Source organism: Haemorhous mexicanus, chromosome 28, assembly GCF_027477595.1.
Source record: "Haemorhous mexicanus isolate bHaeMex1 chromosome 28, bHaeMex1.pri, whole genome shotgun sequence".
In the NCBI taxonomy this organism is placed as follows: domain Eukaryota; kingdom Metazoa; phylum Chordata; class Aves; order Passeriformes; family Fringillidae; genus Haemorhous; species Haemorhous mexicanus.
Genome location: NC_082368.1, coordinates 4,654,276 through 4,667,423, shown reverse-complemented (window position 1 = coordinate 4,667,423; position 13,148 = coordinate 4,654,276). Strand labels below are relative to the sequence as shown.

The 13,148-nt window shown below is 41.5% G+C and overlaps 1 protein-coding gene across 7 annotated transcripts in view; it reads right to left on the bottom strand.

Annotated features, from left to right (window-relative positions):
- The window catches only part of TANC2 (tetratricopeptide repeat, ankyrin repeat and coiled-coil containing 2), a 163,573-nt gene that overhangs the window by 137,463 nt on the left and 12,962 nt on the right, over nt 1–13,148 (bottom strand). For all 7 annotated transcript variants that reach the window (XM_059868979.1, XM_059868982.1, XM_059868984.1 and 4 more), the window contains one exon: nt 2,621–2,683. The gene's annotated coding sequence lies outside the window, so the exon portion shown is untranslated. The remainder of the gene's footprint in view (nt 1–2,620; nt 2,684–13,148) is intronic.

The window sequence follows — 13,148 nt, the reverse complement described above, 5'->3', positions numbered from 1 at the left end:
TGTCAGACACAGAATTACAAAATCAAAGCGAATTTTTTTTGCCTATATACCACCAGTAGAACAAGCAGATCCCTGTATTCTCCTCCTCTCTGACTGCCCCACTAAAAATAAAATTTTATTTCATATAAAGCTGATTAGCAAAGCTAAGCTCTTGTTCAAAAGAGTGTTTGATGTCCAGTGAGTCGTACAAACACTGCTGGCAAATTTTGTGCATGTCAGCATGAGAAGCTATTAAATGTTTATCTTAAGATTAGAATTCTGTGGTTTTTTCCCATAAAACCAATTTCTTGACAAGTGGCAGGAGCTCCATGAACCCCCATGATGATCAAATCCATTAAACTCTGCCTCACCACAGGGTGGGAATAACTGATTACAACAACACTGAAGTTCTAAGGAAATATATATTTATAAGCTTGGTCCATGCACATTTAAACACACAGGAGCAGAATTCAGAGATTAAATTTAGAGATTAAATATTTCCAGGAACCTTAGGAATGAAAACAGCCCTGTTGTGACCTAGCAAGCTTGCCAAGAACTTCTAGGATTATTTGGAAATACGAAAACAGCAAAGGTATTAAATGCACTAAACCCTCCCAATTAGAGGTCTTTAAGCAATTAAGAGTTTATTAAACAGAGTTCTCTAATAGGCTTTAGAACAACAAAATTAATTGTTTGATGTTAATTTTTCTCACAAAAGCCTGAACACCAATAACTATCTCAGGGAGCCAATCTGCTGATCCACTCTTAAACAAAATACCTGGAGATCTCTGGGCAGGATCTTTCCTACAGATCCTGCAGATTCCCATAATCCCAGAGCCCCTGCACAAGTGCTCTCTCCTGTCCTCCTGATATGACCCCACTGTCTTTGACAGAAATACATAAAAATACACCCGGGAAACACCTACCAGCATTCCCACTGGGAAAACGTGGGCAGGAGGTCAATGACATGTTTCACAAGGAAGCAGGAGGTTGGCCTCAATCCCTGCTTTTATTTTATCCAAAGAAGCAGCTGTTAATGCTCCAGTTAAAGAGCAATTCTGAGAGCATAACAAAGTCATGTTCCCATGTTTGTGAAGTTCCCAACAACAGCCCCAAGGTGAACGTGGCCCTACAAATTCCTTGATGAGTCTGTGGTGATTATGTTCACTCCAAGTCTGTGGCATTTATGTTCAGAGGTAATTTTTACACAGTTACAGCCTGGGAGGAAGGAGACAGGCACTGTGTTATTATGGAAACCCAGACAATTCAGCAGAGGAACAGCTCATTTTGGGGCTGTGCTTGGAGCACAGCACTTCCAGAGGCTGAAGCTGCCAGGACCTGGAGTGCAGCACCAGGAGGATGCAAGGCTCAACCCCTCAGCACACACCTGCTCTGTGCAGGCTCCAGCTTCCCCCTCTCTGCTAGCACAAAATTGTTTTCTTGTTGTCTGGAACACAGTCATCCTTCAAGGAAGGACAAAGGAGAACAAAAGCAAGGCTGCTCTCAGAGAAAGACTGCACTGACAGACAGCTCATGACTCACTCTGAACCCTGAGAAACTCACTGCTCTCAAACAATAACAGCCCTCCTGAGATAACCCTGCCAGCCACAGAACATAACTAACACACCTTGCAACCATAACTTTTTGGTCAACATTTGAATTTGCTTTTCTGGGAAAAAGATTTCTGCAGCAATACTTAAGTGTTGACATTTAACACCTGTTTAAAAGGAGATCAGAAACACTGCAGGAAAGAATGCAATCACTCACTAGGAGAAAGCCAAAAGTCAGTTCTCACCTCAACATGAAAATGGGATGACCTTGAAATTCAGGAAATTTAATTTTGAACCAGGCTTTGTCATTTTGCATAACCTGGTTTCTAATTCTAGATTAATGATACAGACCTGAATTCCCAAGAGACATTTCCATTCTCCAAATACAACATCATCATTATCCAGCCTTGGAGAAAAATGACAACCAAACAAAAGCTAGAAATGCCATCACCTCCCTTTCATCAATTCACCTGTGGTGCTTTTAGTGTCTTCTGTGTAGCTCATAACAATAAAAATGATTGCTTTGGTTTTAAGTATTACTAGGAACTGCCTCCATCAACAACCAAGTGAATAGGTATCTAAGCCTGAAATAAAATGTGGCACAGTTCTGCACAAGCTGAGTCTTGCTAAACTGCCTTGAAACAAATTTTAGGGCACTTCCTACAAGCTGGAATCATGAAATGGCCAAAGCTGGAATGGACTTTGAAGTTCACTCAGTCCCACTGCTGCCATGGCAGGGACACCTCCCACTGTCCCAGGCTGCTCCCAGCCCCATCCAGCCTGGCCTGGGGCACTGCCAGGGACCCAGGGGCAGCCCCAGCTCCTCTGGGCACCTGAGCCAGGGCCTCACTTCCCTCCCAGGGAGCAATTTCACAATCAAATCAAACCTAGTATGTGAAAGCTCTTCCATCTTTTTCTCTAATGCACTCAGGTTAAGAAATGTAAAACTGTTCTAGAAAGAAAGTGCCCTTGTTCCACTTTCAGGTGATCACACACTGACAAAGAAACAACAGAAGACAACTGTGACTCTGAACAATGAAATTATGCCTGCAAAGAACACATGGGATTGTAGGAAGAAAAAATTTTCCTACCTTGATATCTTTAGACAAGTTAAATCTTTAGCAAGAAGTGTCCTCCTCCATTCACTGCAAGTCCTGAAAGACAAAGAAATGCAAGAGAATTTAGGAGCATCTTCTCAGCACCCTCTGTGCCCCACCCTGTCCAGATGCACACACACAGATACAACAATCCCATCCCAGGAACAAACCCACAACTTTCCCAGAGGATTACTGTGTGAGCATCAGGCAGACCCCACTCTTCATCCTTACACTTCAAAAGTGAATGCTCTGCTTTTGAATTGCTGTTCATCAACACTAACTTTGGTCACTGCCTCTTCCTTCTCACCACTTTTCAAATGGGAAAAGAAAAAAAAGGCAGATACACTGCCCTTTGACACACACCATACAGTACATGATTTAACAAGTGTATTTCCCTTCATCCTACCAAGTTCTCCTGCTAAAAGCCTACAACCTCCCCACTGTGTTTTCTTAAAAAACTCAATCCTTAAATAAACATCATTCCCAAGGATCCAGCACTAAATCAAGGGTTCAGTGCTTGGCCCTCTGCTCTGTCATCATGTACTTAGAACATGAAGTTCATCAGGAAAAGCCACAAGAAATAGATCTTGCCACTTACAGAAAAAGATGACAGCAGCTATTTTATCCCCAGCCTGTGTTTTATTTGTGCTGAGGTTCTTGTGTTACAGCCTTCACCAATCTATTGTTTTAGAAATCTCATTTGAGAACCAGCAAGTAGAAGGAAATGGAGACACATTTCATTTGTCCTCCAACAAACAAACAAACAAACAAACAGAATCAAAGGAAATTGAGGCCACCTTGTGTTTGCAAGTTTAAAGCAAAGCAGAGTAAGTGTTCAACTGCATCAGTCAGGTTTTTGGTTCTCCTGCAAGAGGATACTGAGAAGTCACTGACAGCTTTTCTTGGGATTCGTGGTGCTCCCAGAACTGTAACAGTGGCTTCTATGGTCTCAGATTAATAGCTTTGTGTGTAAAACTAAGACATTCTATACATTAATCTAAACCCCTATTTTATTTCTCAAGGCTGCCAATTATTAATAGTTTTGTGTGTAAAACTAAGACATTCTATACATTAATCTAAACCCCTATTTTATTTCTCAGGGCTGCCAATTATTAATAGTTTTGTATGTAAAACTAAGACATTCTATACATTAATCTAAACCCCTATTTTATTTCTCAAGGCTGCCAATTATTAATAGTTTTGCATGTAAAACTAAGACATTCTATACATTAATCTAAACCCCTATTTTATTTCTCAGGGCTGCCAATTATTAATAGCTTTGTGTGTAAAACTAAGACATTCTATAAATTAATCTAAACCCCTATTTTATTTCTCAGGGCTGCCAATTATTAATAGTTTTGTGTGTAAAACTAAGACATTCTATACATTAATCTAAACCCCTATTTTATTTCTCAGGGCTGCCAATTATTAATAGTTTTGTATGTAAAACTAAGACATTCTATAAATTAATCTAAACCCCTATTTTATTTCTCAGGGCTGCCAATTATTAATAGTTTTGTGTGTAAAACTAAGACATTCTATACAGGAATCTAAACCCCTATTTTATTTCTCAGGGCTGCCAATTATTAATAGTTTTGTGTGTAAAACTAAGACATTCTATACATTAATCTAAACCCCTATTTTATTTCTCAGGGCTGCCAATTATTAATAGTTTTGTGTGTAAAACTAAGACATTCTATACATTAATCTAAACCCCTGTTTTATTTCCCAGGGCTGCCAATTACCTCCCTGCTTTCAATTGTTCATTTTTCTGGGAAAACAAACACAGAGCTAGGAACCAGCAGAGCCCTTCCATGGGATCAGGGAGGTTTTCTTCAGCCAAGCAAGGACACAGCTCCAAAGGCAGCACTGAGGGGATCCCTGGGATGGGAGCAATGTCCCACAGCCCCTGCCAGAGTCCCCAGCTCCCACCCAGAGCCCTGGGCTCTGTCCCACCAGCTGCATTCTGCTGCTCTGCCAGAGGATGCTCCTTCCTCCAATGCCCTTCCTGGCTTGTACAAAGTGCCTGTGCCCCAAATCACCTGGATGCCCAAACATCCAGCCTTTGGCAGGAACTGTCTGCTCAGAAAGACTCAGCTGCACATTTTGCAGTGTCCAATCACACAGAGCACAGGACCAGCATGGAACCCAAACCCCAACAGGCCCAGATCAAGCAAGACTTTTACTGGATATTACTTCACACAACTGAAGTCCCCAAAGGGGGAGTTTTGGTAAGGGCAGGGAGTGACAGAACAAGGAGAGAATGGGCTTGAGCTGAAGGAGGGCAGGGTTAGACCAAACACTGGGCAGAAATTAAATCAAACACTGGGCAGGAATTAAATCAAACACTGGGCAGGAATTAAATCAAACACTGGGCAGGAATTAAATCAAACACTGGGCAGGAATTGTGTCCTGTGAGGGTGGTGAGGCCCTGGCACCCTGTGGCTGCCCATCCCTGGAAATGCCCAAGGCCAGGATGGCTCAGAGCAACCTGGAAGAGTGGAAGGTGTCCCTGCCCACGGTACAGTGTGGAACTGGATGAGAACTTGAAGATCCATTTCACCCCAAACCATGCTGGGATTCCATGATTCTAAAAAAAAACACCTCTATTCCTTAGATCCTGAATACCCAAAAGAAAAAACAGATCTTAACATAAATATCTGGCCTTCTCCACAATTCTTTTAAACAGTCCAAACCTGGGTACTTGCAAACACCTCAGGTGAGTGAGTAATTTTTTTTTTTCAAAAGAAGCAATGCTACAATTTTTGGAAAACTGAAAACATTCATGGAATAACTACAAATAACTCCTTATAAATGTTTCAGTGTGCTGCCATCCAACTTCTTAATTCAGCCCTGAAGGTGGCACCCTGTGAAACAAGGAGCAGGAATGGCCTGGGCTGGGTGAGCTGCACTTCCAGCCCTTCAGGAACTGCCCATCTGCATTCCATGAGCAGATCCAGGGAGTCTGCTTTGCACTGAGCTCTTAAACAGCAGAGCTTTGATCTGCTCCCAGGATTCCATCAGAAATCTTCCTGTGAATGCAGCAGACACCAGTGGGCTGTCCATAAAAACTGCACGTCATTAAAGGGCTTTAATGCTTTAAATGCCTTTAACCCTCGAATTATATTTGTAAATTCTGCTGTTGAACTGTAAGGGAGTTATGAATTCTGACATGTTGTAGCACAACAAATACATTTAGAGACTAATACACAAACAGTTTTGGTGGCAGAGAATCACTTCTAGAATCATTCCCTCTCAATTAAACACACAAATCACCAACTAGCACACATTGTAGCTGCAATATTTTCCTGACAGGCTAACATCCATGAAGGAAAAAAAAAAAAAATTAAAGCTTTAAGATTCAAGGCAGAAACCAGAAAAGCTGCCATCCATGGAAACTTGACTATATAGTCTGAAATCCCAGCAGGATGTTTGATTTCATAGCAACAAGTTTGAGAAATGCCTTGAGATATCTCGAGCTGAATACCACTCATCCTATATTTGAAAATATTGAACATCAGTACTGAGAAACACTCAAATAAAAGGCTGAACTAAGACTAGTTTTCTGTTCATCTTAGAGTAAATAAAGGAACTTTTTTCCCCCTCAACCCAAGCAAGCAGGTAAAATAAAAATTCACAGCAATTTTGAAAAGCTAATTGAATCTGAAGCCTCTGGACCAAACATAGCACAGATCACATGTGTCCTGATCTCAACAGTTTAATTCTATTTTCCCAGAGAAATTAGCAACTTACTCATACTTTTATCAACAGAACATTAATACACAGACATGAAACACAATGGCCATCTGTCTTTGAAAACCAAAACTACCCCAATGATCAGAACATGCTGCTCAACCAGTCCTGCTGGAAAGCAAAGGCTCTGCAATGCTCTCATGAATAGGGATTTCCATCTTTAAATGCAGTTCTTTTTCTCGTTTTGGCTGTCAGATGCACCAGCTGGTATAAATGGAGTGAGCCTGGATGGTATTCTAAAATCAAATCAAGTCACAGTTTAAATTCTTTGCACATATATACACGTTGGAAACAAAATACATACTGACTAAAAATAATCTTGAGTTCAGTTCTAACTTGCATAAATTGATTTTTAAGCAGAATGTGTGTTTTAATGATGTCTGTCATGTAAGAAATCAAAGATCAGGAAAGTGAGAGCATTCTTTAAATTATTGTCATGTAACTACCACTGACCTAATTTTACTGGGGACAAATCCAGAAAAAAAAAATCTCACATTTCCATCTTGACAAAGAGTTTGTCTTCTTAACCTCATATTCTCTAATTAAAAGTAAGACTGGATTCATATGTTGCCATCCATAATGACTGCACTTACACAGCTCATTACACAGGAAAGCAGACCATTGATAAATCAAGAATTCCACAAATAAAACCACACAACACAACACTCCAGGCCAGAATTAGATACCTCTTGGCTGATTTTCAACAGCATTAAACAAGCATCCACTCTACCATATTTTAAGCTGGCAACAGTTTCTTCATGATCATCACTCTAAATAACTATGGGAAAGCATCCAGACCTCAATGGAATAATGGAAAAAAAAAGATCAGAAAACTGACCATGCTTTGAATTTAATTTTTTTTTTTGCTTATCATGTATGCCTTAAAAAAACCCACCCTGTGTGTTAAATCCACATTCTGCTCTTCACAACTCAGACTCCTGCTTTTATATTGCAATTACAAGGAGCTCCCATTTTATTTTCTGCTCACAAATAGTTCCAAGCTATCCATCAAGGATTGCATTTTTCAGCATCTTCATCATGTTCATTAAAATGTACAAACTCACCTATTTACCACCTCTTCCCCAGCAATCTGGGGGCAGGAGCTGTTCCTGTTTGATGGTACCTGGTGGTCCCCAGCCCTCACCTCTCATATTTCCACACTCTAATTACCATCTTATGCTTAATTACTCTGACAGACAGGGACTACTGGAGCAAGGTGGGAGTTAGTGGTGGTGCCACAGCAGAAAGGAGCAATAAATAAGTGGAAGTCTTGGGTCATGCTGCTCTTACCAGCAAATCTGCTCAGTGGCTTTAGAGAAAGAAAAGTGTGAGTGAGTGCTGATTATTTCTTGTCTGCTCTTCACTTCAAGTATTCCAACACTGCAGGCTCCAGAAGGAAAGCAAGCCAGTTATTTCTGTTGTTTCTTCTTGTTTTCCTTGGTTGTGCACGCTCTTCAATGCCAAGGAATGGACAGAATTTGGGATTTGTCTCAGTGAGTGATGACATTAGTTATTGCTGGTTATACATGCCTACATGAGCATCTCCTTTCCAGAATGAAAGAGAGCAGCGTCCCCAACATCCTGGAGCTGGAGGGACTCAGGAAAGCCCTGGAGCTGCAGCAGCACCAGCACCCCTGTGCACCTGGCCCTCTGTGGAAGCAGGGAAAGGACTGGGCAGTGAAGCAGGCAGGAGGGGCAGGGCAAAGCAAACTGCACCTCTGGTTCTTCCAGTGCTCCTGCACCAGCCAGCTGAAGGGATTGAGGCACTTCTGAGCCACAATCCTGAGGCCAATAAAATGTTCTGGTTTACAGCTGGGATAAGTTAAGAGGGTCCTTGGCATTCAAAGCTGACTTCCTAAGCCAGGGTAATGTCGTTTTCAGGAGTCACACTGAAAGAAACTCGGGCTTGGATTTGGGAAGTGCTCAGCTTACTCTGGCTCTCTCACTATGAATGTTTTCTGCCTGCCACTGTTTATCTCCTCAAGGCTTTGTGGACTTGGTTGATTCCCCTTGTGGACTCCTTACCACTGATTTCTCCTGTTAAAAAAACCTCACTGGGCTTTCAGTTCTCACTTGCATCAGACTGAGGAACCACAGTTGTTTTTGCCAGAACTGTAACTCTGCATATCTCCATTTCTGCTGCTGGTTGTGGGATGAAACCATCAACTCCTGATTGTTGTCAGCTGAGGAGGACAGTGTGAAGTGGAGTTCGTGTATACAACACTGAATTCTTTTGAAGCCTGCTATGTGCTGTAATTTCAAATGTACTCATACAATGGCTTCATTTATAACTCATACTTTAAACACACTGTCTGAAGGAACCCCTTTGGTTACATTCCCAATTCACTGGTCTCAGCCTTAAACAGCAGCCCATTGTCTCCTTTGCTGCAGCTAACACAGCCAAAATGCCTGATTCACCTTTATTATACTCTGAAACAATGGTCTAAAATTTCCTCAGGCAAGTTCTGCAGAGAAACATTTCTGACATCAGGATGCCTTACAGCAAATCCTGCATCGCCTGCCTGTATCACCACCCAAACCAAAAAGGCTTTTTTCTTTAGCAAGAATGAGTCAGAAACATGAAAAATAGTTAAATGTTCAGAATCTTGTAGCTAGATCAGATTAAATTAAGAATGGATAGCACATTTTCCAAAGTTGATTGCTTTTAGAGCCAAATAATGCAAACCATACTGCAGAAACCACTTCAGGATAGTCTTAACACAAATCTAAAAAAAAGGCATATTTCCTCAGCTCCCAGAGAGCCTTTATGCCCTATAAACATGCACAAGGAAAGCAAAGGAGGGAAATCTCTGCTCTCAGCTTCTGGGCTCTTGCTATTAAAGCAATATTCATAATCCCTACTGCCCAGCTGGGTGATACAGTCATTTAACTTGGTAACCTCTAGAGATCACAAGACCCATGAATAAATCCCTCCTCAATACATGATGGAAGCAAGCCCCCAGCTCAGCAACACCTCCCAGGAGCTGAGCCAAGGCAAGAGGATGAACACAGACACCAAAGAACACAAGAAAAGCAGCGTGACCTCACTTCCAGCAAGGACTTCAAGGGCATCATGCTGAGAGACAAGCATGCTACATCCCATGTACATATGTATATCTGAAATCTGTGCTCCATGCACTCTTTTCCAACAGCATTGTTCTAAAAGATTTAAAACAATGTTTTAAAATGCATCTCCTCTGCTACACAGCTCCTCTGTACTCCATCATTCCTTTGCTACCTAAGCCATGTCCTGTTTCAAGTCTTCCTCAGCTCTAAAATACCTTCTACAGAACAACTGAAAAAGAATGAAAGTGATACTTAGGAAATTTCTTGGTTTGCTTTATGTACAAGTCTGTGTCTGCTAACCAAAGCACTGAGCCACTACGACATCCCTCCACAACAACTGATACAGAGCTCAAAAATTCCTTTAAGGTGAAACTATTAAAATCCTAAGGGAAAACACAGCAAAGCTGCTGACTAAGAAATCATTGCTCTGCTCTACAAAGCCCAGGCAATTAAGATTACAGTAAATGAAGCCTGCAGACAAAAACCCAAAAATCTTCCTTCTCCCAGCAAGCTGATGGTGCAGAGGCAACAGCAAAAATCTTCCTTCTCAGCAAGCTGATGGTGCAGAGGCAACAGCAAGTGTTTGCCTTTGGTTTTCCGGGTAGAGGAAGTGCATTTCCTCTGCAGCTCCTGCAGGAGAGATTCACAGAGCAACAATGCCCAGAAAAAGAAACTAAAATAAGAAAATCTCAACTGAGTCAACAGTGAACCTGAAATTACTCCTTCGGTGTCAAGCTAAGGTCTCTCCTGTTAAAAGGTTACTCTGCTCACGAGTGACTTTTTGGATAATAATTCCTTTTAATGCACACAGGCACAAACAGTGTGATTTCATTGCAGTCCCTCTGCTGCTCCACCAAGGAAAACAAGGATTCTTCCACTTGCAGAATAAAGTGGATTCTTCCACTTCCTCCTTTCCAACAGAGCCTGAATCATGGATCAATATGTGACCCATCATCCAGATTCTGGGTTAGTTCTAGGTAATTTGGCAGCAGAGAATTACATTCCAAACTTGAAATCCTTCTAGCAAGTTATTACTGCTACAAAATTACTATAATATGACTACTGCAACAGTTAATTAAACAGATCTGTCACCATGTCCAGGACAGAATTTTTCACAGGCTGTTTTTGCCACCAACTCGACCTGCTTTAAGTACTCACACTATACTGGCAGTAAAGTGAAATGCTTAGCTGAATCTATGTAAGCAAACTTAAAATAAATACACCCCAGAAGTAATTAAAAGAGGAAGACAAGGAATGAATTTCACTATTATTAACAACACCCCTTCTCTTGAGCTCTCAATTATATTTGTTTGTATAAAATCATTTGTGTCAGGGCACATTTTATCAGCTGGCTCTAAAACATCTGTAGAAAAGTCAGGCAGCAGTTAGACAGATTAATGTCTAATACTGAAGAGTAATTTACAATTTACCCCATTCCCCACTGCCAGCTAAGAAATGCTACTTAGTCCTCCCTAAATGTACTCTTGCTACTTTTCCCAGACTACTGCAGAATATAAATCATGGCTATAAAGAACACATAGAAAAATTTTAAGGACTACATCAAATTGTTAGAAAAAGGGAAACCATATAAAATTCTCTATTAAAGGTTGCAGTCAACCAGACAATCTCAAAGACCTTACTACAAATACACATAAAAAATATGGTAAATTCAGAAGAACTTGGGGGAAAAAAAAGTCAGGAAGATTTACCAGCTTCCAACACTCAGCCAATAATTAAAGATGTGAAAATCCACTAAACATCCACTGAGAAGATGCTGCTTGGAGCAAAAGGTGACCTGTAACCCTTACTGTGAGGGTGTGTAGAAAAGTAATGCTGATTCTCATTCCAGTTCAGTCTCAAGCCTGCCTGCCCTGCAGATAAGATAAATGCATCTGTAACACCAGGCACTTTTCATCAGAAACAAACACACCACTGCATTCCTCACAGCTCAGTCTCAGCAGCACCCACCCCCTGAACCACTGCCCCACACACCTAATGAATAATCCTTGTGAAAACACATTAAATAAAATTTAAAATTCCTTTCCTCGCGTTGATTTGGAAATAAAAATAATAAGAATAATTTTTAAAACCTTTGATCCAAGGTGCCATGAAAGGGCAGTGTATGTGCATTCAGGGAGAAAAAGCAGCTGCACACTGAGCCATCTCTGAGAGCAGGGATCCATTCTGCTCTGGAGGATGTGGACTGGCATTTGTAGCACAGCTATAAACTGTCAAAATCCTGTTTGACTTCCACATCACTCAGCCAAGTCAGTCTTGATCTTCAGATGAGATTCTGTTCTCTCTAAATGCTCCATTAGAAGACTGGGAGCCTTTTTCACACAAGCTTTTCCAAATTCATTATTACTAAGTTCACCACTTTCCAGTTACTCTTCCCACCAGCCTTTACATGCAATTATCTATTCAGGAAACACATTTCCAAATTCAGAAACATCTTGTTGCTGCTCTCTCCCTCAACGTCATCTTCACTACCTGAGTTCTCCAATAATTTATTTGCTCATCTTCCTTCACCCTCAGGATGCACAGGGCAACAGTGAGAAATATAAACCCTGGTATTTACAGATATTTACAGAGCTGCACCTGCAGGAGCAACTCACAGAAAGGGAGAAGAAAATAACATTACTCTCACACCCAGGCAGCTCCTGGGGCATCCTGACAAGCAGGACAGCTCAGGAGGGAAAAGTATCCAGGAATGCTGGAAAAATACAGAGATTGCCATGCTAGAAAAGATTTCCTTTCAGCCTGCTGAAAGGCTCAGAGCAGAAGCCAGAGATCACAGAATATATAACACTTTTGTAGAAGAGGGATGATGACCTGACATCTCTTTGGGAGAGCTCACAGGATGAAGGAGAAGCAGATTTGCTCAGGCCAAGGGTGTTTTGAAGGTGACACTGCAAACAGCAGGCACAGCACTCAAAGCCCCTCAGTCCTGCACCAGATTGGAAGAAAAATAATTTCTCCTGCACCTCCTTTATTGTCACACACATGTCATTGTCTCAAGGCCACCTAGAAACACTTTGCCATGGCTGCTTTTCATGGTTTAAAAGTTTGCAGTTGATGGAAGAGGATTATTGACTTAAATCCTTCCCATTACTAACAAGCAGAATGACAAAACCACCTAAAAGCACGAGGAGGTGGAAGACTTCACTGGACAGCAATGGTTTCATTTCAGAAGCTCTGGGCAGAAGGGAAATCCATGGTGTTTGTGCAGGGTCCTGCCCAGGGCTCTGCTGCCCACCCACAGCTCACTCTGCACCTGACAGACCAGAGATCAATTCCTGGCCCTGCCACCCCAATTCAACAACGCCACGAAGATAAAACAACAGCAGGATGAGGAGGGGGAGGGAGGAGGAAGAGGAAGAGCACAAATAAAGGAAGGAAAACCAAGCTGATGTTCCTCTAATGAGCAACGTGCAAATCTGAGATCTGAACTGGCTAAAAACAACTTTTGGAGGAAAACAAACAAAACACAGTTGGAAAAAAGAGCAGGTTCTTTCTGGAGCTTTCTTACAGAATTTCCAGGCTACTCCACATCTTTGCCTACAACGTTTCTACATATTATTTAGTAAAACACTTAGCAAGCTGCACACAGATAAATCCATCTCCTCAAGGAAAATCTAGAATTCCCAGAGGTACACAAGTAACACAACATGAAATCTGGGGACACCTCTCCTTTATCTAAAAG